Here is a 23,511-nt window from a genome sequence, read left to right as displayed (position 1 = left end):
TCTGACCCTTACTGAAAGGAGACATGTAGAATGGACGTTTGTTAGAGATTGGATTTTTGGTCGGCTGGTGCATGTGCCACAGTCGGGCAGAAACCACCACTCTAGTCAGGATAAGGAAGTTACACTCCTAAAATAACCCCTGCTCACCCCCTTGGTAGCTTGGCATGAGCAGTCAGGCTTATATTAGAGGCAGTGTGTAAAGTATTTGTACATAACTAACAGCAATACAATGTAAGCACTACAAAAGGCCACCACACCAGTTTAGAAAAATATCCAATATTTTTATATACTTAAGACAAGACCAAATACGATAAAAATCCACAATACAATACTTAAAAATCTTCAGTTATGAACATATGCTTGAAAAACAGATCCTTGATGTCGATAGCTCCGTCCAGGGCTATCACTGCGTCGTGAGAAAACAAATCCAAACAGTTCTGGCTGACCGCGGTGTCGCGGGCCAGCTACGGTGTTGGAAAGACCCGCAAACAGTACCTTTTAGAAATGCAGGGTGTTGGCGACCTCTCTGAGCTTCCGAAAGCACAGTCTGCAGGCGTCGGTTTCGGAGGTCGGTGCAGAAGTAGTCGGGACCCTCGAGGTCACCCACGTTGCAAATCCATCTCCTCTCTGTTGGAGTCAGGAGCACTGTCGTCGGGTGCTGCGGTGCGAAGTGCAGCGGTGCCCTCCGGTTGTGGTGCGAGCAGCGGCTCGGTGGCGGCATCAGATGGCATTGTCGGTGAGACCAGGGTCGCAGTGCGAAGTGAATGTAGTGCTCGTCGCGGTGCTGGCAGGTCACGGTGCATGCAGCAGCGTCCTCATTGCTGAAGCGCTGTAGTCGGCTGACGAACCTGAGTCAAAGGTGCTGGGGTCGGTAGGCCAAGCTGCAGTTCGGGATGAGGGCGGTGCGTCGTGTAACTTTACGAGCACTGCTCTCGAACCACGGTGCAAGCAGCGGCATAGATTTCGGCATTGAGCGACGGGGATACCAAGGTGTCGTGGTGAAGCGAGGTGGTGCGGAGTGTGGTGCCCACAGGTCGCAGTGCGTTGGTGAGACCATAATCGCGGTGCCTTCAGGACAGTCAGTAGCGGCGTCGTAGGGATGCTTTTCTTCCGTTGCAGCACAAAACACACAGTCCTGAGGGTGGAAAAGCTTGAAGTCTTTGCTGTTCCTGAGACTTCTTGAAGAGGGGGCAAGCTCTACCTCAAGCCCTTGGAGAAACTCACAAAAGTAGATTGCAGAAAGTTTAGTCCAGTCCTTTCACTGCCCAAGACAGAAGAAGCCACTGCAGGCCAACACAGCAATGTGGTAGTTCCTCCTCGCAGCTTCTCCAGCTCTTTTTCTTGGTCCAAAAGAATTCTAAAGTTCAGGGGTCTGGGCCCCAATATTTATATCCCAAAATATTTTGATCACTTGGGCAGAGAGTGTCTGTACCCAGCCAGAACCAATTCTGCCTTCTCTGGTGTGACTTCCTGGTAGGAGGTGGAGACAGCATGGTCAGAGGCAGACCAGGCCCATTGAGGTGCAAGGAAATCTCCTCCCCCTTCCCCAATTGCAGCCCAGGTCTATTCAGCCCTTTCCTGACCCACCTAGACTATCTGGAGCTACTCCTGCTCCCCGGCCTTCTGTCATCCAAAACCCATACAGGCAATCCACATTCTAATAGAGGCACACGGGATGACCGAGCAATATAATACCTACTTTCTAAAAGTGGTATTTTCAAACACAGAATGTAAAAATCACCCTCACTAAAAGCTGTATCTTTAGATTCTGAGTTCAGGCATACTAAACTTTATTTTCTTACCTAATTCCCCGGCCAGTTATGTTTAGAAGATGTTATAAACAAACTCCCCATTCTGTCCTATGGGGACAGGTAGGCTTGCAATAGTGAAAAACTAAATTGGCCATAATTCACTATCAGGACATGCCACAAACACCAGGGTGTGTCCTACCTTTCACATACACTGCACCCGGCCCACAGGGGTACCTTGGGCCTACATTAGCGGTGGCGGACATGTAAGAATAGGGAAGGTGAGGGACTGGCAAGTGTGTGCACTGGCCAAGTCGACATGGCAGTTGCAAACCACACGCAGACTCCACAATGGCGGGTCTGAGTTACCTTTTCAGCGGTACTCAAGTGGGTGGACCAATCAGTGCTGCAGGCCCACTAGTAGCATTTGATTTACAGGCCATGGCACACTCAGTGCACTTTACTAGGGTCTAACAAGTAAATCATATATCCATTCATGGAAACACCAATCCATAACACAATTTACCACAGGAGCACTTGCACTTTACCACTGATCAGCAGTGAGGAAAGTGTGCAGAAACTACGCCAGCAAAGACCGAGTCAAAACCGGAAGGGAAGAAAGCAAAAACTCTGGGGAAACACACCAAAAGATGCCAAGTCTAACAACGTTCAACGCCCAGGATGCACTGACTGATCCTCTCTGGAAGGAGAGATGCAAGATGGACCTTCAACACCCAGGACGCGTGGACTGACCCTCTCTGGAAGGTGATGGGTTGGATGTACCTTCAATAACCAAAAAGCACTGTTTGACCCTCTCTGGAAGGAGACCTGTAGGATGGACCTTCAAGTCCCAGGAAGTGCGGTTGCATCCTGTCTGGAAGGAGACGGGAATGATGGACATTCAACGCCCAGGAAGCATGGTCTGACCCTCTCTGGAAGGAGACGGGTAGGATGGACCTTCAACATCCAGGAAGCATGGACTGACCCTCTCTGGAAGGAGACAGGTAGGATGGACGTTCAACACCCAGGAGACGGTTGGATGCAACTTCAATAACCAGGAAGCACTGTTTTATTCTCTCTTGAAAGTGACCAGTAGGATGGACCTTCAACCTCCAGGAAGCGCGGTCTGACTCTCCCTGGAAGGAGACCTTTAGGATGGACGTTCAACTCCCAGGATGCACTGACTGATCCTCTCTGGAAGGAGACGGTGGGATGGACCTTCAACATCCAGGAAGCATGGACTGACCCTCTCTGGAAGGAGACCGGTAGGATGGACCTTCAACATCCAGGAAGCGCGGTCTGACCCTCTCTGGAAGTAGACGGATAGACTGGACCTTCAACATCCAGGAAGCGTGGTCTGACCCTCTCTGGAAGGAGACCTTTAGGATGGACGTTCAACACCCAGGAGACGGTTGGATGCAACTATAATAACCAGGAAGCACTGTTTTATTCTCTCTTGAAAGTGACCAGTAGGATGGACCTTCAACCTCCAGGATGCTTGAACTGACCCTCTCTGGAAGTTGACGGGGAAGATGGAACTTCAACATCCAGGAAGCACTAAACAAGTGCATGTTGGGCCGCCGAGACCCAGTTCTTCACCATGCTGGTCCATGGGATTAGGTATATGTTTACTACCAGGAAGAGATGGAAACTGTTCCTGCTTTACTAAATATAGGGCTTTTTCAGTTTTTGGTGGCCATCTGGCGAGGAATTATGGTTATTTTGCTACATTCTCCTTGAATCACACTGGAGCAGGTCTTGTGTATTCCACCACCCAAGCCAGACATCTGGAAAGCAACGCCCAATCTGTAGTTTCCACTGTCTGCAGGGCACAGGGGGTACGAGAGGGGTCTTGCATGTAGTTTGCCGCCGTAGAGCGGAAACGCAATGGTCCAAAATATTCGACCCTTGAAATGAATTTACAGGCTTACGGTCAGACCACAATGTGCTCAGCTTTAGGAAACAGTTGAAAGCTCACCTCTTCACCCAAAGTAAACCCTCCACGGGGCTCTCACTTGTTTGCCGCCAGCGCCGGGAAGCCTGTACATGGGTAGTTGACCGCTCTACAGCTGTTCTATAATAATGATGATTGGTTGCCAAAAATCACCCACCATCCTTGTTTTCTCTGCTGATGGCGAATATAATTTTATCGACAGCGAAACTTTAGGGTAAAAGCCAAACTTTGCTGTTATGCACCTCGAATCCAAACAGCAAGGGCACCTTTATTTTGCTGCTCAGAATCAAACGCTTCCTCATTGGCGGAGCCCGGTGTCAATCATTGCAGCAGGCCTCGGATTTCCATCTGAATCTTGAGGTTTTGCTGCCGGCTTCCGTACACGGGAATAGCCTGACTCCAAGATTGCGGAACCATCCGCTGGATTGCTCAATGTTTCTAATCTCCGATGATTTGTCATATTTTTATCAGCATGCACGAGGAGTTAGTGACGTATAGACTCCGCCGCTGTGGCAGACGACCAAAGACCCGGTCCGAGGCACTAATTACGTGTGTTTTTTTTAAAAAGGACGCCTAGAGGGCTCGTTTGATTCATACCCTGGGGCAAAAATAGCCCCCTCGTGTGAGAATGGTTCCAGCCTTGAGCTGGTAGAGAACCGAAGCCGGCTGGGTGCGCAGCCGCCGCTGCACGGCTTAATTAGCGCAATTATCTGTTATTGATTGTTTGTAGACTCATTAGACACCCGCTCGTCTGAGCCCCGGGGACGGCGGCTTATCTCGTTCCGGCTCCGGCGCTATTGATCCAGGAACTGAGTGTCCTGAAGTCAGTGCCGCGAAGCCCAGAGCGGAAATAGGAGCTTCAGCGGCGCGGGTCTGTGTATGAGGGCACGAGGGCCGTCGACGCTACACAGAGAAACGACCCTTAATGCAGCAACTGCCGACTTTGGTGCCGGAAACCAGGGTTCGAGGCCGCGTCCACATCCTGTGATTCTGGGCAAATCACTTAATCTCCCCCTGCCTGAATGTGTAATGTAAATACGGCGCTCATGTAAAGCGCTCCAATACCTTCGGGTCGAGTTCGCGCTATATAAATATGCACACAAAAAAAGTGATGGCTCATTGAGCTGTACTACTGAGGTGACGTCACACTGGAAGAGACTCTTACTGCTGTTATAGCTCCTAAGAGCTCAGTGTACTGAGGGGACGTCACATTGGGAGAGACCCTTACTTAAGTGATCGCTCCTGAGAGCTGTGCACACTAAGGTGACATCACACCGATGCTGCTCTTAGTGCTGTATCTTCACACTGAGAGAGCCCGTTGCCGTGTTGGTTACACACAGAGTTGTGTGTACTGAGGTGACATTTTGCCATCTGACATCACACTGTAAACCAGCCTCGTCACAGTGACATCAGTGTGAACTGTTTTTCACTGCTTTCACACTGGGAGCTGCATTTACCTTAGTGACATCCCACTGAGAGCAGCTTTTGCCCTAGTGACATCACACTGGAAGTCACCATTGCCAATCAATCAATCAATCAAGCATTTATATAGCGCAATACTCACCCAGAGGGTCTCAAGGCGCTGGGGGAGAGGGGGGTCCGCTACTGCTCGAACAGCCAGGTCTTGAGCTGCTTCCTGAAGGCGAGGTGGTCCTGGGTCAGGCGGAGGTGGGTCGGGAGGGAGTTCCATGTCTTGGCGGCGAGGTAGGAGAAGGACCGTCCCCCTGTGGTGGCTCTTCGGATGCGGGGGACGGCGGCAAGGGCGTGGCCGGTCGAACGATGCTGGCGATTGGGTGCGTAGAAGTTGAGGCGGCTGTTGAGGTATCCTGGGCCTTGGTTGTGTAGGGCTTTGTGTGCGTGGGTGAGGAGTCGGAAGGTGATCCTCTTGTTGACCGGGAGCCAGTGCAGGTCTCTCAGGTGTCCGGAGATGTGGCCGCGACGGGGGATGTCCAGGATGAGTCGTGCTGAGGCGTTCTGGATCCGCTGGAGTCTCTTCTGGAGTTTGGCGGTGGGTCCGGCGTAGAGGGCGTTGCCGTAGTCCAGACGGCTGGTGACGAGGGCCTGGGTGACCGTCTTCCTGGTCTCGGTGGGGATCCACCGGAAGATCTTACGTAGCATGCGCAGGATGTTGAAGCACGACGAGGAGACGGCGTTGACTTGTCTGGTCATGGAGAGGGAGGAGTCCAGGATGAAGCCCAGGTTGCGTGCGTGGTCTGTTGGTTTGGGTGCGCTGCCTAGGGCGGGGGGCCACCACGAGTCGTCCCAGGCGGAGGGTGAGGATCCCAGGATGAGGACTTCTGTCTTGTCCGAGTTCAGTTTCAGGCGGCTGTTCCTCATCCATTCGCCTACCTCTTTCATCCCTTCATGAAGGTTGGCTCTGGCGGTGGCGGGGTCGTTGGTGGGGGAGAGAATCAGCTGGGTGTCGTCGGCATAGGAGATGATGTTGAGGTTGTGCTGGCGTGCGATGTCTGCGAGAGGGCGCATGTAGATGTTGAAAAGGGTAGGACTGAGCGAGGAGCCTTGAGGAACACCACAGATGACTTCGGTGGCTTCAGATCTGAACGGGGGGAGGCGTACTCTCGGAGTCCTTCCTGCGAGGAAGGAGGTGATCCACTCCAATGCCTTTCCCTGTATTCCGACGTTGCTGAGACGCTGCACTAGTGTACGGTGGCAGACAGTGTCGAAGGCCGCGGAGAGGTCTAGGAGGATGAGGGCTGCTGTTTCTCCGTTGTCAAGCAGTGCTCGGATGTAATCGGTGGCTGCGATCAGGGCGGTCTCGGTGCTTTGGTTGGCCCGGAAGCCAGACTGCGAGAGGTCGAGGGAACTGTTGGTCTCGAGGAAGGTGGCCAGCTGTTTGTTGACGGTCTTCTCGATGACCTTTGCAGGAAACGGGAGCAGAGAGATGGGGCGGTAGTTCTTGAGGTCGGAGGGGTCGGCTGATGGCTTCTTTAGTAGAGCTGTGAGTTCGGCGTGCTTCCAGCTCTCCGGGAAGGTGGCGGTGTCGAAGGAGGAGTTGATGATGTCCCGCAGGTGGGGTGCGATGACAGCGTCGGCCTTGTTGAAGACGTGGTGAGGGCAGGGGTCGGTGGGGGATCCGGAGTGGATGGAGTTCATCGTGCGGGCGGTGTCTTCAGTGCTGATCGGGGTCCAGGCACGGAGGGTGGTGGTGGGGGGTGGTGTTTCGGTCGTGGCGTGCATCTGTTGAGTGCTGAAGCTGTTGTGTATATCGGCGATCTTGTTGTGGAAGTAAGAGGCGAGGGCGTTGCAGAGGTCTTGCGAAGGGGTGATGTCGTTGTTTCCGGCGTTGGGGTTGGAGAGCTCTTTGACGATGGTGAAGAGTTCCTTGCTGTTGTGTGCGTTGTTCAGTCGTTCCTTGAATGCGGTTTTCTTGGTGGTGTGGATGAGTTGGTGGTGTTTTCGGGTGGCGAGCTTGAGGGCAGTCATGTTGTCCGGTGTTGGGTCTCTGCGCCATGTTCTCTCGAGGGCTCGGCAGTTCTTCTTGGAGCTCTTGAGTTCGTTGGTGAACCATGGGGCTTTCTTGCTAGCGGGTCTGCCAGGCGGGGTCTTCAGAGGGGCGAGGTCGTCTGCGCAGTTGCTGATCCACTTCGCGAGGTTGATGGCCGCCTTGCTCGGGTTCGTTGCGCTGGTGGGAGGGTTCATGTTCAGGGAGGTCGCGAGCTGTTCGGCTGTGATCTTGTTCCAGCTTCTGCGTGCAGCCTGTTGCTGGTGGCGGTGGACCGATATTGCCACAGTGACATCACACTGTGAACAAGCCTTGTCGCAGTGACATCATAATATGAACTGCTCTTCAATGACATCACACTGAAGCTGCCAATTAACCCAGGGACATCACACCCGCATGTGCAGCCCTACTGGGGCCAAGTTGTATACCCCAAGCCTCCTTCAAGCGGTTGTGGGGTGCTCACGATGGTATGCCCTCCCTCCGCTGCTGAAGTGACATTTCTCGGATACGGATAATGCTAGCCATGACCTCACTGAAAGTGAAGAAAAATAACTGACAATTGTGGGATTAATAAGATTCAACAGGTTGTGGTGATGTAATAGATGATGGCTCCGCGGAGTGCACGCGCAGTGGCTTGGGGCAATGTTCAACGCCCCCCTCTTCCTGGGGTGAACACTGTGTGCAATGGGGAAAGTGTTCAGCCTCCCTCCCCCCCCCCCCCCTTTCTGGGGTGAACAAACCGTGTGCAGTGGGGGCAGTGTTCAGCCCCCCTTCTCTTCATGGGTGAACAGTGTGCAGTGGGTGCAGTGTTCAGTGCCACCCTCTCTTCCTGGGTTGAACACAGTGTACAGTAGGGACAGTGTTCTGCACCTCGTCTTTCTGGGGTGAGCACTCTGTGTGCAGTGGGGGGGGGAGTGTTCAGCGCCCCCTCTTCATGGCGTGAATAGCGTGCAGTGGGGCAGTGTTCACCCCCCTCCCCTCCCTGGGGTGAACACTGTGCGCAGTGGGGCTGTGTTCACCCCCCTCCCCTTCCTGGGGTGAACACTCTGGGCAGTGTTCAGCCCCCCTCTTCCTGGGGTGAATCCTCTGTGCAGCGAGGGCAGTGTTCAGCACCCCCCTCTTCCTGGGGTGAACCCTCTGGGCAGTAGGGGCAGTGTTCAGAGACCCCCCTCTTCCTGGGGTGAACCCTCTGTGCAGTGGGGGCAGTGTTCAGGCCCCCCCTCCCTTTTACTGGGGTGAACCCTCTGGGCAGTGGGGGCAGTGTTCAGCGCCCCCTCTTCATGGGGTGAACACTCTTCTGTGCAGTGGTGGCAGTGTTCAGCCCCCCTCCCTTTTCCGGGGGGGGATCCCTCTGGGTAGTGGGGGCAGTGTTCAGCGCCCCCTCTTCAGGGGGTGAACACTCTTCTGTGCAGTGGTGGCAGTGTTCAGCCCCCCTCCCCCCGGGGTGGCCGCTCCGTGTGCAGCGGCCGCTACAATGCCTCCAGCCTCCTCCCTTGAAATCGATGCTGGCGCGGGCTGCTGTCTGATGTGTGCGCGCCCCTCCTTGTGCAGAAAGTGATCTGAGATGGGGCCTTTTGGGGGGCGGGCTGCCTTCACTTCGGGTGGGGGTTCAGGCTGGGATCTGGTGTCTCCACCACATGGAAGGTATTGGATTCTGGTAAATGCACGAGGCTGCTATCCGTCTCATTAAGTATTTAAAGGCTGTCTCCTCCGCCCCCCCCTCCCCCCTTCCCCGAGAGTGGAAGCTTGGGGGTCCTGAGCGGGCTCTTGCGGCTTCGGCTGGGGCAGAAGCGGTCTCTTCTTACAAAGGGACGGGCTGAGAGCTCGAGGAGCCGTGGAGGGGGGGGGGGGGGGGGCGGCGGTCGTAGTACTTTGTAGTAGTGAGCTAATGTCTCGGTGTGCCTGTAGAGAGGGGCTCCCTTACAACCCCTGGAGCTACCTTAGTGGTTTGTTTCATCTAAGTCCCCCGGTGATAAGGTGCACACCCTCTGAAGTCCCAACCACACAAAGCAGTGTATTGTATAGGTTGAGCCCCCCCTCTGTGGCGAGTTACGCCTCCCTAATACACACATCTCACTACCACACATACTGCGTGCCGCTATGCAACCCCCAAGCTGTAATGTACATACATCCCCGCGAATAACCTCAAAAAAGTGTGTGAAATGTAGGCCGAGCCCCACTGTGTTAATGTACACATCCCTCATAAACACAGCTCACCACCACACAATGTGCGTGATGCAAAGGCGAGCCGAGCTCCAATTCAGTATTCTGGTGTGACATAAAGGTCACGCCCCATACACACCCCTGTCTCTAAAGAAGCGTCTCCCCAACACACAGCCTCAGAGCCCCAACCTCACAGGGCAGTGTATGAAGTGTAGGCCGTCCTGTGGTGAACACTACAGCACCCCCATAACCACACACAGCACTGTACCAAGCAAAGACACACACAGGAGTGGGGCCAGAGCTGTGACCCTTAACCTTTTGACCTGGGTGGAACAATGCTTAATCCTCACTGGAACCCAGGGACACCCCACTGAATCATTTCTGGAATTGGGGTACCCCTCCTGAGCCATTACTGGAAGCTGTGGACGAGAGAGACATAGAGAGATATATTTTTCTAAGCAGTCGCGGACCCCTGGAGCATGTTTCGGTGACCGAGGGCTCCTCGGCCCACCGGACAAAGGATTAACCCTGTTGGGCAGTCGCAACGCTTGTCCTGACATGTGGGGCGAAAGGCAGGTTTGACTAGTTCAGTTTGGAAGCTTCTGGAATCTCTTGTGGTTGGGTTGGGTCTGATTCTGAGCCACACAAATGAATAAGAGCAGGACAGAGATGCTTTTGAGTTGGAAAGATAGCTCAGTGAGTTGATGTGCTGGGTTCACACAGTTTTATTAAACCCTTGGCTTGTCATTTGGAGTTCTAGTAGGGCCCACTTAGCTTTTCATCCTCCAGGGGCTGATACAAGAAAATTATTGAGCAGACGTACAGTACCATCTGTTAGAGCGTTCCTTAATTTTTAGTGTGTGATTACAGTAAATGCTATCTTGTCTGTATGGGATTGCAATATGGTGATTGGTGATCCTTTCTTTGGAATCCCAACACACAGCCCACGTGGCCTGCAGCTGAGGTGCCTTCAAGTAGGGTGACCAACCGTCCGTAAATTTCACGGACAGTCCGTAATTTCGGCCGTCTGTCCGTTGTCGGTGAAGGATTCTTTAACGGACGCCATTTGTCCGTAATTTTAACCGGGCACCGGTCGGCGCACCACCCTAAAACCCGCACAGCTTCCACCCACCTCCCTTCTTGACTCCGATGCTGCACCAAAGCTCAGATACCCAGCAGCATTGGAGAGGCACAGCGGGATGGCAACCCTCACACCTTCCGCCCCTGATGAGCTGTTAAGAGGTGCTTGAAGGTGATTGAGAGGGAGGGGCTGCAGCTTCAGGCGCAGGGGCATCTATTCAGAGGCAGACCGCCTTGAATGCGTCATGTCTCTGCAATTTAGAGGGGCCTCACACTTTCCCTTTCTGCCCAGGGCCCCAAACATCCTAGAACCGGCCCCCCTGATTACACCGAGGCAGCAGGTGGTTCTCTTCACAGAGCTTAATTACTGTCACTAAATTGTAAGCAATCCTCGGTTCTGCAAACATGCAGCCTATAATGTAATAAAATAAAGAAATGGCACAATCGCACCCACACTGATTAACAAAGTATGGAGGACAATCAGTTAAATCAGTTCTCCTTTAAATACAGTACATCACAGTGGGGGAGGGCAACCATTTTGGAAAGAGAGCCTGTCGTCTCGTTGTCTTGTCCAGGAGGGGGTGAGGAGCCTACCCCACCCTGGAGGGGCCAAGATGATACTTGAATACTGCATGCCCACCCCTGTGCCCACCCTGGTGGATCCTGTTCCCCCTCTTGTGATGGCTCCCCCCCCCCCAAGTGATGGCTCCTGTCCTTCCATGTGGTGGCTCCTGCCCCCCCCCCCCACCACCTGTGATGGCTCCTGTCCCCCCCTGTGGGGGATCCTGTCTCCACCCTGGGTGGCGTCTGCCCCAGTCCTGGAATGGCTCCTGCAGCAAGGGTGAAGTTCTTGATGGGCCTCTTCTCAAAAAGGCTCAGCTCAAAATTAATATGAAAAGGTGGGCGAGCGAGTAAGTGAAGGGATGGGTGGATGGCTGGATGAATTAGTGAAAGGGTGAATGGGTGAATGAAAGATTGAATAGATGGAGAATGAGAGAGGATGGATGGATGGATTGATGAGTGAGTGGAAGGATGGATGAGAGAAAAGGTAAATAGCTGCATGTATGGGTGAAAGGGTAGCTGGATGGGTAAAAGGGTGGATGGATGAGTGAAAGGATGGATGATGAGTGAGTGGATGGATGAGTGAAATGATGGATGGATTGATGAATTGATAAGTGCAAGGGTGAATGGATGGACGGATGAGTGAAAGGGTGGATGTAAGGATGGATGAGTGAGTGAAAGGGAGGGTAGATGGACAAAAGGATGAATAGATGAGTGAAAGGATAGATGGACAAAAGGATGAATAGATGAGTGAAAGGATAGATGGATGAGAGAAAGGATGGATTAATGATAGGGTCAATGGATGGATTCATGAGTGGATGAGTAGATGGGTGGGTGGGTGGATGGATGGATGGAAGGAAGGAAGGAAGGAAGGATGGCTAAGTGAAAGGGTCAATGGAGAGAGAAAGGGAGGATGGATGGACGACTGACTGAAAGGGTGGATGGGTGGGTGGAAGGATGAGTGACTGGGTGGATGGATGAGTAAGTGAAAGGATGTCTGGATGGGTAAAAGGGTAAATGGCTGGATGGATGAGAGTGAATGGATGGGTAGAAGAGTGGATGGATGAGTGTACAGATGGATAGGGTGAAAGGGTGGATGGATGATGGATGGATGAGTGAAAGGATGGATGGATGAAGGGATGGATGAGTGAAATGATAGATGGAAGGATACACGATGGATAGGTTTGCAAATGGTTGAATATGTGGGCTTACTTGTATACTATTGCGCAACCTCCTCTGATGTGTCCGTAAAACGTATCTATTGTCCTGAAGTTTTGTCCTGAATTTTGACCCTTTGTCCTGAATTTTTACACTCACCGTCCTGAATTTGCACCATTGCCAGTTGGTCACCCTACCTTCAAGCGTGGTGTGTGATGACCGTCAGTGAGAATTTAGGGGCGCATTCGATTTCACAGCCGAGGTGGTGCCTTCAAGAGCACCCCGGCTTACGATTCACCATACTTTTACCCACTCACTACAGAGGTAGTACCCCCACCCCCCGCCCACCCCTCCCCTTGGACCACACCTTGAGGCCTCAACAAGAGGAGGAAAAATGCTAGAATACCTCAAAGGATGAAAGGCTGAGTCAGTCGCACTGTCTAGCATGTTGCTTCTCAGTTTTGGCAATCACTGCAGCAGGTGCATTAAACCACCCTTCTACCTTATTGAAAGCCCTTCAAGAGAGAAGCTGCAAACACCAATAATGGGGGCAGACCTCAGATAATGAGGGTGATGGAGGTATTGATATCTGATATAAACACGGGTGTGTTCAAGTTACCACATGCCCCACCTGGAGGCTGTTTTTGCGGCCCATGGGTGGTACTTAGAAAAATAACTTGGATGATCACCCCCTTTTTCAGTGCCCCTCTTACATGAGAGCCTTGAGCCGGAGTACCTTGTGCCCCTTCACGTCCAAGCCCAGACCTGTGGCCGACCCTACCCTGTCTGGTGACCGCCAGAATCCACACCAAAGACTGTTGTGTGATCCATGAGGAATGACACCTGAGTGAACTGTGGCTGTAAACCCCACATGTCTGGTGGAGCAGGCGCTCTTAAGGGCACATCAGTGGCCAGGCTGGAACCCACGGGTCTGTAAGAGCGGACAACTGGCGCTCTTGACGCGAGGCTCTGGAGGGACGGGTTCTACTGCTCAGATCTGCGCCATCAATGGTGCATTTCAAGAAGGGCCTCAAAACTCACCGGTACCCAGATTTCTACCGCCCTTTCCCCCGCACATATCCTCCCACTGTGTTGCTGGATTCCTTCTTTAATTATTTGCGTTGATTGCCCTCAGTTCTCATTATAAACACTCCTGCATCACATGCACACTTTATAAACAACCCTGGTACAATAACAGTTCACGGTCACTGTGGAGGCATGCGTCACTCACCCGTGTCGGCACCAACCAGATGTGCCGTACATGACCGGCCATATTGTAAAACCAAGAGTGAAAGAAAAGCGGAGGGTGGCTGCGTCTAACTGCTCTTCGGTATAAATTAATTTTAATTACACGGAACGAGGAAAATATTAATTTTAAGTGAGCGGAAACCAAAGCTTCTCTGTTTAACCTGCCAGGGTAATCCATCAATTCTTCCACACCACAGTGAACACCTTTTGGTTCTTAGCTGCCAAGCCCACTGACACTGCGCCTCAGATATTCCAAGCTCTCACACACCCTGGTAGAGAGCTCAAACAAAAGAGAGGCGTAGTTTCAAAAGCGAGCAATAGAAAAACACAAGTAATGAGTCCGTGCTCCAGAGGAGGGACAAACACATGAAGAGGAAGGAAAGCCCACACATCTAGCGAATTAGGAACAGGCAAATGAGTGACAATAAAACCAACCAACAGTAAGCAGTGGGCGGGGCTAGTAGCCCTCTTTAAGCAATCAATATGTCTCCTACCAAGCAGTGCAGGTGCCGTTCAGTAGATTCTGACCTAATAAGCGATCAGTAGGTCTCTCTACAGTCGACGAGGCCTCCCTCGGACCCTGGAAGTGAGGTGCCCCCAGTGACTGGGGGTTATAAATGAGTGGTAACGGGATACGCACCTATGCAAGTCCTGTAGAAAAACATCACACCGCTGAAAAAATGCACATAAAGGCAAGTTTTGAAAGTCATTCTCTGAAGGGATGTATTCATTCATCTTGAGAATGTCTCTTGCACTGTTCGCGTGAAGTGTTTTTCTGAATTGTTTTTGTGTGAAATCGCAGAGAGGCGTTTCCAACAGTGACTAGCGTGCTCTCCTGCCTGGTGATGTTGATGTGCGGCTTCGCAGCGCCTCCCCGCTCTGTGATGAAGACTGAAGACCTGGAGCCGCTGGTGTTTCATTCGTCCTGGGGCTCTCAGTGCAAGTCCCATAATCGCACCATCTCCGCTCGGAGCTCCGCCGCAGTTTAATGCATCCTTGGCCCTTATCGAGCCCACGGCCGCCACCATCGGCCATTGCAGGCGATGCTTCACCCGGATGGAGTGAAGGCGTGTGCTGCTGGGTCTCGGAGGGCGTGCACGTGCTGCTGGGTCTCGAGGGCGTGCACATGCCTGCTACGACCACCGGCATGAAGTGAGTACAGCTTACCAGCACCGGCTTGGCCTGGGTGCAACTTGCCCGACTCATCAGGTTCGTGCTGGTAACTGTACCCACGCCGAAGCGAAGGCCTGCAAGTACCAGCTTGGCCTCGCCGACCCAGCTTCGGCATGGTACAGTTCACCTGCACAACCCTGCTAAGGCCTGCAAGTACCAGCTTGGCTTGGGTGCAATTTGCCCGACTCAGCTTCGGTGTGGGTACAGCTTACCAGCACAACCTTGTCTGACCAGCTGCAGCTTTGTCTGGATAAGACCCCGTTAACTGCCGTACAAGCCTGTGTGGAGTCGGTATATGTTTGACCTGTCTCTACAGGTGCTCTTGCAGTGGGCTCTTCTGAACCCCCCCCCCCTATCAGCTGTAGTGGTGCAGCCCATCACTTGGGTGGTCTCACCAGACCTCATGCTGCCTGGCCTGATCACTGCCCTTGAGATAGAATATGCAGATGGTGACTGTGCTCTTAGTAGATGGGCCGTTAAGCTGCTATCGACCCCGTTGTACGTGTTCTTCAGGTGAGGCCTGAATGGACTGAGGAGCAGATCTTTATACTCTTTCAATGATGAACTATTGACCACAAAATGACGACGTTATCAGGTGCCTTTGACCTGTAGGACATGACGCATTTTGGTCACTTCTCGTAAATATTTAAGAAAACAGAAGTGATGCCCACGCTACAGAAAGTTGTCTTAAAGGTCACTTGATGTTTCACCACGAATCATAATGAAATTGAGCATCTATTGAACAGGATTTGCGTCCCTTCAGGGAAACTTTTATAAGCAAGCTGAACATTTAGGAAGATATAGGTCATATTCTCACGCCATGTTGCATGTCTTAGTTACATTAAAGCTGGCAACGGATACGATAATATGAAAGGTGGCAAGTGGCCCACACCATCAGGTATTGCGTGATGTCTCTCTTAGCTCGGGAAGTTCCCTATTCTTGCAGTATCTACGTGGGTGTAAGAGAAGAAGAGCACGTTGAGGGAGTGGGGGGCCCGGGGGAGCTGGACCTCGCTGAGGAGATGTCTTGTGAGAGAGACCCTTTTGGGCCTAGCAAGAAAAAGGACAGCTGGGATAGTTTGGTCAACCTAACAGATTCCTTTTATGCTAGCTGGTGGGGGCTTATCAGGGTCTCATGCCTCAGGTGTGGGCAGAATTGGCCTGGGGTACTATATGATAAAAAATAGACCCTGCCTCACAGGGTCTGCTCAGTGGTGTGATGGGTTCTTGAGTGGTTTGTGAGATGTGAGCTGGTTACACACTGTGGTGCTTGCTGTGTGTCGTGGCCTGCTCAGTGGTATGATGGGTTCTTTTGTGGTATGTGCTGTGTGGGCTGGTTACACACTGCGGTGCTTGCTGTGCGTCGTGGCCTGCTCAGTGGTATGATGGGTTCTTGAGTGGTTTGTGAGATGTGAGCTGGTTACACACTGCGGTGCTTGTTGTGCGTTGTGGCCTGCTCAGTGGTATGATGGGTTCTTGAGTGGCTTGTGAGATGTGAGCTGGTTACACACTGCGGTGCTTGCTGTGTCGTGGCCTGCTCAGTGGTATGATGGGTTCTTGAGTGGCTTGTGAGATGTGAGCTGGTTACACACTGCGGTGCTTGCTGTGCGTCGTGGCCTGCTCAGTGGTATGATGGGTTCTTGAGTGGTTTGTGAGATGTGAGCTGGTTACACACTGCGGTGCTTGCTGTGTGTTGTGGCCTGCTCAGTGGTATGATGGGTTCTTGAGTGGTTTGTGAGATGTGAGCTGGTTACACACTGCGGTGCTTGCTGTGCGTCGTGGCTTGCTCAGTGGTATGATGGGTTCTTAAGTGGCTTGTGAGATGTGGGCTGGTTACACACTGCGGTGCTTGCTGTGTGTCGTGGCCTGCTCAGTGGTGTGATGGGTTCTTTTGTGGTATGTGCTGTGTGGGCTGGTTACACACTGCGGTGCTTGCTGTGCGTCGTGGCCTGCTCAGTGGTATGATGGGTTCTTGAGTGGTTTGTGAGATGTGAGCTGGTTACACACTGCGGTGCTTGCTGTGCGTCGTGGCTTGCTCAGTGGTATGATGGGTTCTTAAGTGGCTTGTGAGATGTGAGCTGGTTACACACTGCGGTGCTTGCTGTGCGTCGTGGCTTGCTCAGTGGTATGATGGGTTCTTAAGTGGCTTGTGAGATGTGAGCTGGTTACACACTGCGGTGCTTGCTGTGTGTCGTGGCCTGCTCAGTGGTGTGATGGGTTCTTTTGTGGTATGTGCTGTGTGGGCTGGTTACACACTGCGGTGCTTGCTGTGCGTCGTGGCCTGCTCAGTGGTATGATGGGTTCTTGAGTGGTTTGTGAGATGTGAGCTGGTTACACACTGCGGTGCTTGCTGTGCGTCGTGGCTTGCTCAGTGGTATGATGGGTTCTTAAGTGGCTTGTGAGATGTGAGCTGGTTACACACTGCGGTGCTTGCTGTGCGTCGTGGCTTGCTCAGTGGTATGATGGGTTCTTAAGTGGCTTGTGAGATGTGAGCTGGTTACACACTGCGGTGCTTGCTGTGTGTCGTGGCCTGCTCAGTGGTGTGATGGGTTCTTTTGTGGTATGTGCTGTGTGGGCTGGTTACACACTGCGGTGCTTGCTGTGCGTCGTGGCCTGCTCAGTGGTATGATGGGTTCTTGAGTGGTTTGTGAGATGTGAGCTGGTTACACACTGCGGTGCTTGCTGTGCGTCGTGGCCTGCTCAGTGGTGTGATGGGTTCTTGAGTGGCTTGTGAGATGTGAGCTGGTTACACACTGCAGTGCTTGCTGTGCGTCGTGGCCTGCTCAGTGGTATGATGGGTTCTTGAGTGGTTTGTGAGATGTGAGCTGGTTACACACTGCGGTGCTTGCTGTGTGTCGTGGCCTACTCAGTGGTATGATGGGTTCTTGAGTGGCTTGTGAGATGTGAGCTGGTTACACACTGCGGTGCTTGCTGTGTGTCGTGGCCTGCTCAGTGGTGTGATGGGTTCTTTTGTGGTATGTGCTGTGTGGGCTGGTTACACACTGCGGTGCTTGCTGTGTGTCGTGGCCTACTCAGTGGTATGATGGGTTCTTGAGTGGCTTGTGAGATGTGAGCTGGTTACACACTGCGGTGCTTGCTGTGTGTTGTGGCCTGCTCAGTGGTATGATGGGTTCTTGAGTGGCTTGTGAGATGTGAGCTGGTTACACACTGCGGTGCTTGCTGTGCGTCGTGGCCTGCTCAGTGGTATGATGGGTTCTTGAGTGGTTTGTGAGATGTGAGCTGGTTACACACTGCGGTGCTTGCTGTGTGTCGTGGCCTGCTCAGTGGTATGATGGGTTCTTGAGTGGCTTGTGAGATGTGAGCTGGTTACACACTGCGGTGCTTGCTGTGCGTCGTGGCCTGCTCAGTGGTGTGATGGGTTCTTTTGTGGTATGTGCTGTGTGGGCTGGTTACACACTGCGGTGCTTGCTGTGCGTCGTGGCCTGCTCAGTGGTATGATGGGTTCTTGAGTGGTTTGTGAGATGTGAGCTGGTTACACACTGCGGTGCTTGCTGTGCGTCGTGGCTTGCTCAGTGGTATGATGGGTTCTTGAGTGGTTTGTAAGATGTGAGCTGGTTACACACTGCGGTGCTTGCTGTGCGTCGTGGCCTGCTCAGTGGTATGATGGGTTCTTGAGTGGTTTGTGAGATGTGAGCTGGTTACACACTGCGGTGCTTGCTGTGCGTCGTGGCCTGCTCAGTGGTATGATGGGTTCTTGAGTGGTTTGTGAGATGTGAGCTGGTTACACACTGCGGTGCTTGCTGGGCGTCGTGGCCTGCTCAGTGGTGTGATGGGTTCTTGAGTGGTTTGTGAGATGTGAGCTGGTTACACACTGCGGTGCTTGCTGTACGTCGTGGCCTGCTCAGTGGTGTGATGGGTTCTTTTGTGGTATGTGCTGTGTGGGCTGGTTACACACTGCGGTGCTTGCTGTGCGTCGTGGCTTGCTCAGTGGTATGATGGGTTCTTGAGTGGCTTGTGAGATGTGAGCTGGTTACACACTGTGGTGCTTGCTGTGTGTCGTGGTCTGCTCAGTGGTGTGACGGGTTCTTGAGTGGCTTGTGGGATGGTTCTACACTGCGGTGCTTGCTGTGCGTCGTGGCTTGCTCAGTGGTATGATGGGTTCTTGAGTGGCTTGTGAGATGTGAGCTGGTTACACACTGTGGTGCTTGCTGTGCGTCGTGGCCTGCTCAGTGGTATGATGGGTTCTTTTGTGGTATGTGCTGTGTGGGCTGGTTACACACTGCGGTGCTTGCTGTGCGTCGTGGCCTGCTCAGTGGTATGATGGGTTCTTGAGTGGTTTGTGAGATGTGAGCTGGTTACACACTGCGGTGCTTGCTGTGCGTCGTGGCCTGCTCAGTGGTGTGATGGGTTCTTTTGTGGTATGTGCTGTGTGGGCTGGTTACACACTGCGGTGCTTGCTGTGCGTCGTGGCTTGCTCAGTGGTATGATGGGTTCTTGAGTGGCTTGTGAGATGTGAGCTGGTTACACACTGTGGTGCTTGCTGTGTGTCGTGGTCTGCTCAGTGGTGTGATGGGTTCTTGAGTGGCTTGTGGGATGGTTCTACACTGCGGTGCTTGCTGTGCGTCGTGGCTTGCTCAGTGGTATGATGGGTTCTTGAGTGGCTTGTGAGATGTGAGCTGGTTACACACTGTGGTGCTTGCTGTGTGTCGTGGCCTGCTCAGTGGTGTGATGGGTTCTTGAGTGGCTTGTGGGATGGTTCTACACTGCGGTGCTTGCTGTGCGTCGTGGCTTGCTCAGTGGTATGATGGGTTCTTGAGTGGCTTGTGAGATGTGAGCTGGTTACACACTGTGGTGCTTGCTGTGTGTCGTGGCCTGCTCAGTGGTATGATGGGTTCTTTTGTGGTATGTGCTGTGTGGGCTGGTTACACACTGCGGTGCTTGCTGTGCGTCGTGGCTTGCTCAGTGGTATGATGGGTTCTTGAGTGGCTTGTGAGATGTGAGCTGGTTACACACTGCGGTGCTTGCTGTGTGTCGTGGCCTGCTCAGTGGTGTGATGGGTTCTTCAGTGGCTTGTGAGATGTGGGTTGGTTACTCACCACAGTGGTTGCTGTGTGTCGGGGCCTGCTCAGTGGTGATATTTGATGCTCCAAATATGAAAGTATTTTCGGTCATTCATATATATCACTGTACAGTCTTAGAAGCATCATTAACAGTACACCATATAGTCTTGTCAAACTCCTCAATTATTGGATAGCGTTATAAGCGTCAATATATCATTGTATATTATGATTGGCGTTGTGGATCTCTCGTCTTAGTTTTGTTGACAAGGTCAATATAACATAATATAGGCTTTTCAATGTCATCACTATATCATAGGGGTGTCTTAGAGGCATCATCCGTCTAAAGTGCCTGGTGAATAAATATAATCTTATTTAGAACATCAATATGCCATGGTATATTATGATATGTTAATATATTAGTAAAAATACTGTACTATATATTGGTATATGTACTATAACTTAGTATGTTCTCATGTCGTGGCTCGCATACCTTCTTAGCCTCGTTGATGTATGCGATATACCTTCCTATAGTCTGATTCGTGATGTCGTCCCTATACCATCGATCATACCTGGCTTCCAAAGAGCGCGCTCGGCGGGCAGTGGACCAGGCCTACCTGTGTGTGGTCATTGATCTAGGAATGTTTCCAGCAATCGCGTGGGATTTGCGCCCCAGCTCACTACACCGAGGCGGAGCGCGCGACTTTCAGCGGCAGATACATGAAAGGCAATCCTTGGAGAGTTCCCGCTAAAGCAGAAAATGTTATGTAGTGGGCGGGCATTAATATCTGACATCTCAATGCTCAGATCAAGACTGACACGCAGGAGCCCAGAGGAAAGGATATTTTCTTTTTTACTGTGGTTCGTGGCAGCGAGGCTCGCTCTTGCGTCAACGCAAGGGACGCGGCCTATGTGGTGCTAAAAACAGATATTGATCCGCGCATGCCACTAATGGCCGCCTTCGTTAGCTTGTTATCCAGCAGAATCAATTCAGGGCCTGGAGGCGTTTTTTTTAGGTTTGTGAATGGGTCATATCTAGTCTGAAACCATGCGCCAGTGCTTGTTTGCGAATTGTTTTGCACCTGCTTATTGGTTTGGGCCTGTTCTTCTCCAATAGCCTTCTTTGCTTTCCATAAAATAGTTCAGCGCACCTTTGGTTCGAAAAGGAAACCCTTTGGGCACAGTTTCAAATCCTTTAGCTGAAAAGATGAGTTTTCAGTGCAGCTCAGAAGAGGTGCTCGTGAAACCTCCCACAAAGGCGGACTTTGCCAGTGCTTGTAGAGGGTTCCTCGTGCCTGTTTTAAGAAAATTGGGTACAATTGTGAATTTTGAACCACAGTTTTCAAATTTGCTTAAAAATAAATTAAAAGGCGTGTGATATAAAAGCATCTGTGAAGGGGCTCTTGTGTAAGATTTTCATGGTGTGCCAAGTCTGAGTGCCTAAGCGCATTGGGGCTTCGCGCCCCAAGAAAATGAGATATTAATGGAGGCAAATCGGAACTTCTCTGTCCGATTTACCTAAAATGTTCAAAGATTTAAGGACAGTTCAAGTGCTGTTTCGGCCAATGTTATAGCGCCGGTGCACCCTTTATTTCTCACTATGCCGCTATAACCATAAAACCCAATGTGGGCACAGCTGGTCGTGCCTGGCACATGTCTGATGCCAAAGCAGAGAGGAACGTCTGACTAAGTGTAGCGCCTGTACAGTCTGTCTGCTGGCGAGCCCTACCCTGCCGTATGCCCACCGTAGGAAGGGAGGGCAGGCTGCCAGCGTGAGGAACTGCCCTCAGAGAAAAGGCCTGCACCTCCGTGCCAACTCTCACACCGCGCCCAGCGCCGGGTATCACGCCACTCTCATCCCACACTCTGTAGTGGGTCACTGGGCCAGGGCAAGGCCCTTACACGTGGAGAATGCCCTGGCACCTTGGCACTCTAGAGGCTGTGGTCGAAGGTGCCTAATGCCACCAACGTGGCCTGGGCTATGTGCACCTCGTGGCGGAGGTAGGCTCACCTGGCCCCGATACCCCTATGCTGCCCCTCACCTTTTATACGAAGCCCCAAGATCACACAGAATCAGAGGTGTGAAAGAGTGTGACCCCTGCAGATGGATTTCAGGATGAACCTAGGGCCTCGGCTGGTGTCCAGCAGGGGGCCTTAAAATGTACACGTGACCCGGGTGGAAAGGGGTCACGAATCGCGAAATTTTTGGATCACAGAGAGGGGAGTGGCTCCACGGAACAGCGTCTCTTCGGGTTGGAACGAGCCCGGTGCCAGTCATACATATTTCCTGGGGCAGGGGTAAAGCCGGAGACCCCGTAGCTGTCTATTCGGATTCGCCTTTAGATGTGCAGCGGGCGCCGGGCCTCAGCCTACACGCCCTGCCTGGAAGCCACTTCACCCCTCTCCCGGTGTCAATCACCGGTAATCCGGTCTGGCACAAATCTACTTTAGGTAAACGGATGATCAGCGTGGGCTGCGCCGCGCAGGGCCCTCTCCCGCCCCTGCGCCGCGCAGGCCCAGCTGCGGGCCGGCCAGGTGTGGCTTCGGCTGTCCCTCATCCCCGGGCGCGGATAATCCGATTAGACGCCGAAGTGAGATCTGGATAAAGAGCCGCCTCCGACGGGGCCAGGCGCTGGTGGCTTTACGAGATGCGCTTCGGGGACTCTGCTTTGTGGCGCTTGATGTCTTCTCGGTGGTAGCCTCCCGGGAGCGGGATGTATCCCTGACTTCCATTCTGTACTGGCGCCGGTGACCGGATCTCTCGTGGCGGTGGACGGATGTCTTGTGGCAGTGGCAGGATCTCTCATGACAGTTGCCGGATCTCTCATGACAGTTGCCGGATCTCTCATGACAGTTGCCGGATCTTGTGGGACATTGGATCGCATTTTTCTCATGAGTGAGACTGCATTTCTCTTAGGACTTTAATGGGATGTTGGCGTGATCTCAGGATGTGTTTGTGATCTCAGGATGATGGCGTAATCTCGGGATTGTTGACGTGATATCGTGGTCTCGGGATTGCTGGCGTGATATCGTGGTCTCGCGATTGTTGGCGTGATATCGTGGTCTCGCGATTGTTGGCGTGATATCGTGGTCTCGGGATTGTTGGCGTGATATCGTGGTCTCGGGATTGTTGGCGTGATCGCGTGGTCGTTGGCCTGGTTGTTGACGTGGTTTTGGGATTGTTGGTGTGATATCGTAGTTTTGGGATTGTTGGTGTGGTCTTGGGATTGTTGGCGTAATCTTTGGATTGTTAGCGTGATATCGTGGTCTCGGGATTGCTGGCGTGATATCGTTGTCTCGGGATTGCTGGCGTGATATTGCGGTCTCGGGATTGTTGGCGTGATATTGTGGTCTCGGGATTGTTGGCGTCCCATCGTTGTCTCTGGATTATACTTAATGGCCTGTGCACACACGAAGTCCGATGTAGACAACTAGTACTGTCTAGTTCTTGATCCAATTCGGACTATATATTATTCATACAAATCAATTCAAACACAATGATATATGAAGAACACTCCAGATGATTCGTGTTCGTTATGTTTATTGGAGATCTCAATGCCCAGCCAACACGTGTTTCGTCAGGGTCAACACCCACGACTTCTTCAAGGCTGGAATAATATACAATAGTATTTTTCAACATACAACAAGCTATGCAACATACTGATGATGACTTCACATCAAAAGTGAATCACCCCGAGTGACCGCCCCGCAATACAAAAAGAGAAAGTAACGAAAAGAAACATGTTTTCATATTTCTTATTACATGTCAGAGTCCCAGTGCAAAAAATGAAGTGACAATATATAAAACCCGAATAGATTACTCAATGGGCACAACGGCCCTACATAAACATCTATGTACGCCTATTGAATCAATGTTCTGACAACACAGTATCCTCCACAATTCAGCCACAAATTATTGTTAAATCCCTGAACATCACAAACAGT

General features: G+C 52.2%; 1 protein-coding gene and 1 long non-coding RNA gene across 7 annotated transcripts in view; one reads left to right on the top strand and one right to left on the bottom strand.

The window, feature by feature from the left end:
- The window catches only part of PTPRF (protein tyrosine phosphatase receptor type F), a 746,312-nt gene that overhangs the window by 405,973 nt on the left and 316,828 nt on the right, over positions 1-23,511 (top strand). The gene's annotated exons all lie outside the window — the stretch shown is intronic.
- LOC146835380 (uncharacterized) overlaps positions 1-23,511 on the bottom strand; it is a 41,054-nt gene that overhangs the window by 16,471 nt on the left and 1,072 nt on the right. The window lies entirely within an intron of this gene.

Source organism: Triturus cristatus, chromosome 4_2 (assembly GCF_964204655.1).
Source record: "Triturus cristatus chromosome 4_2, aTriCri1.1, whole genome shotgun sequence".
NCBI classification, from domain to species: Eukaryota; Metazoa; Chordata; class Amphibia; order Caudata; family Salamandridae; genus Triturus; species Triturus cristatus.
Note: the sequence above shows the minus strand (reverse complement) of the source record. Positions and strands in the feature narration are given on the sequence as shown.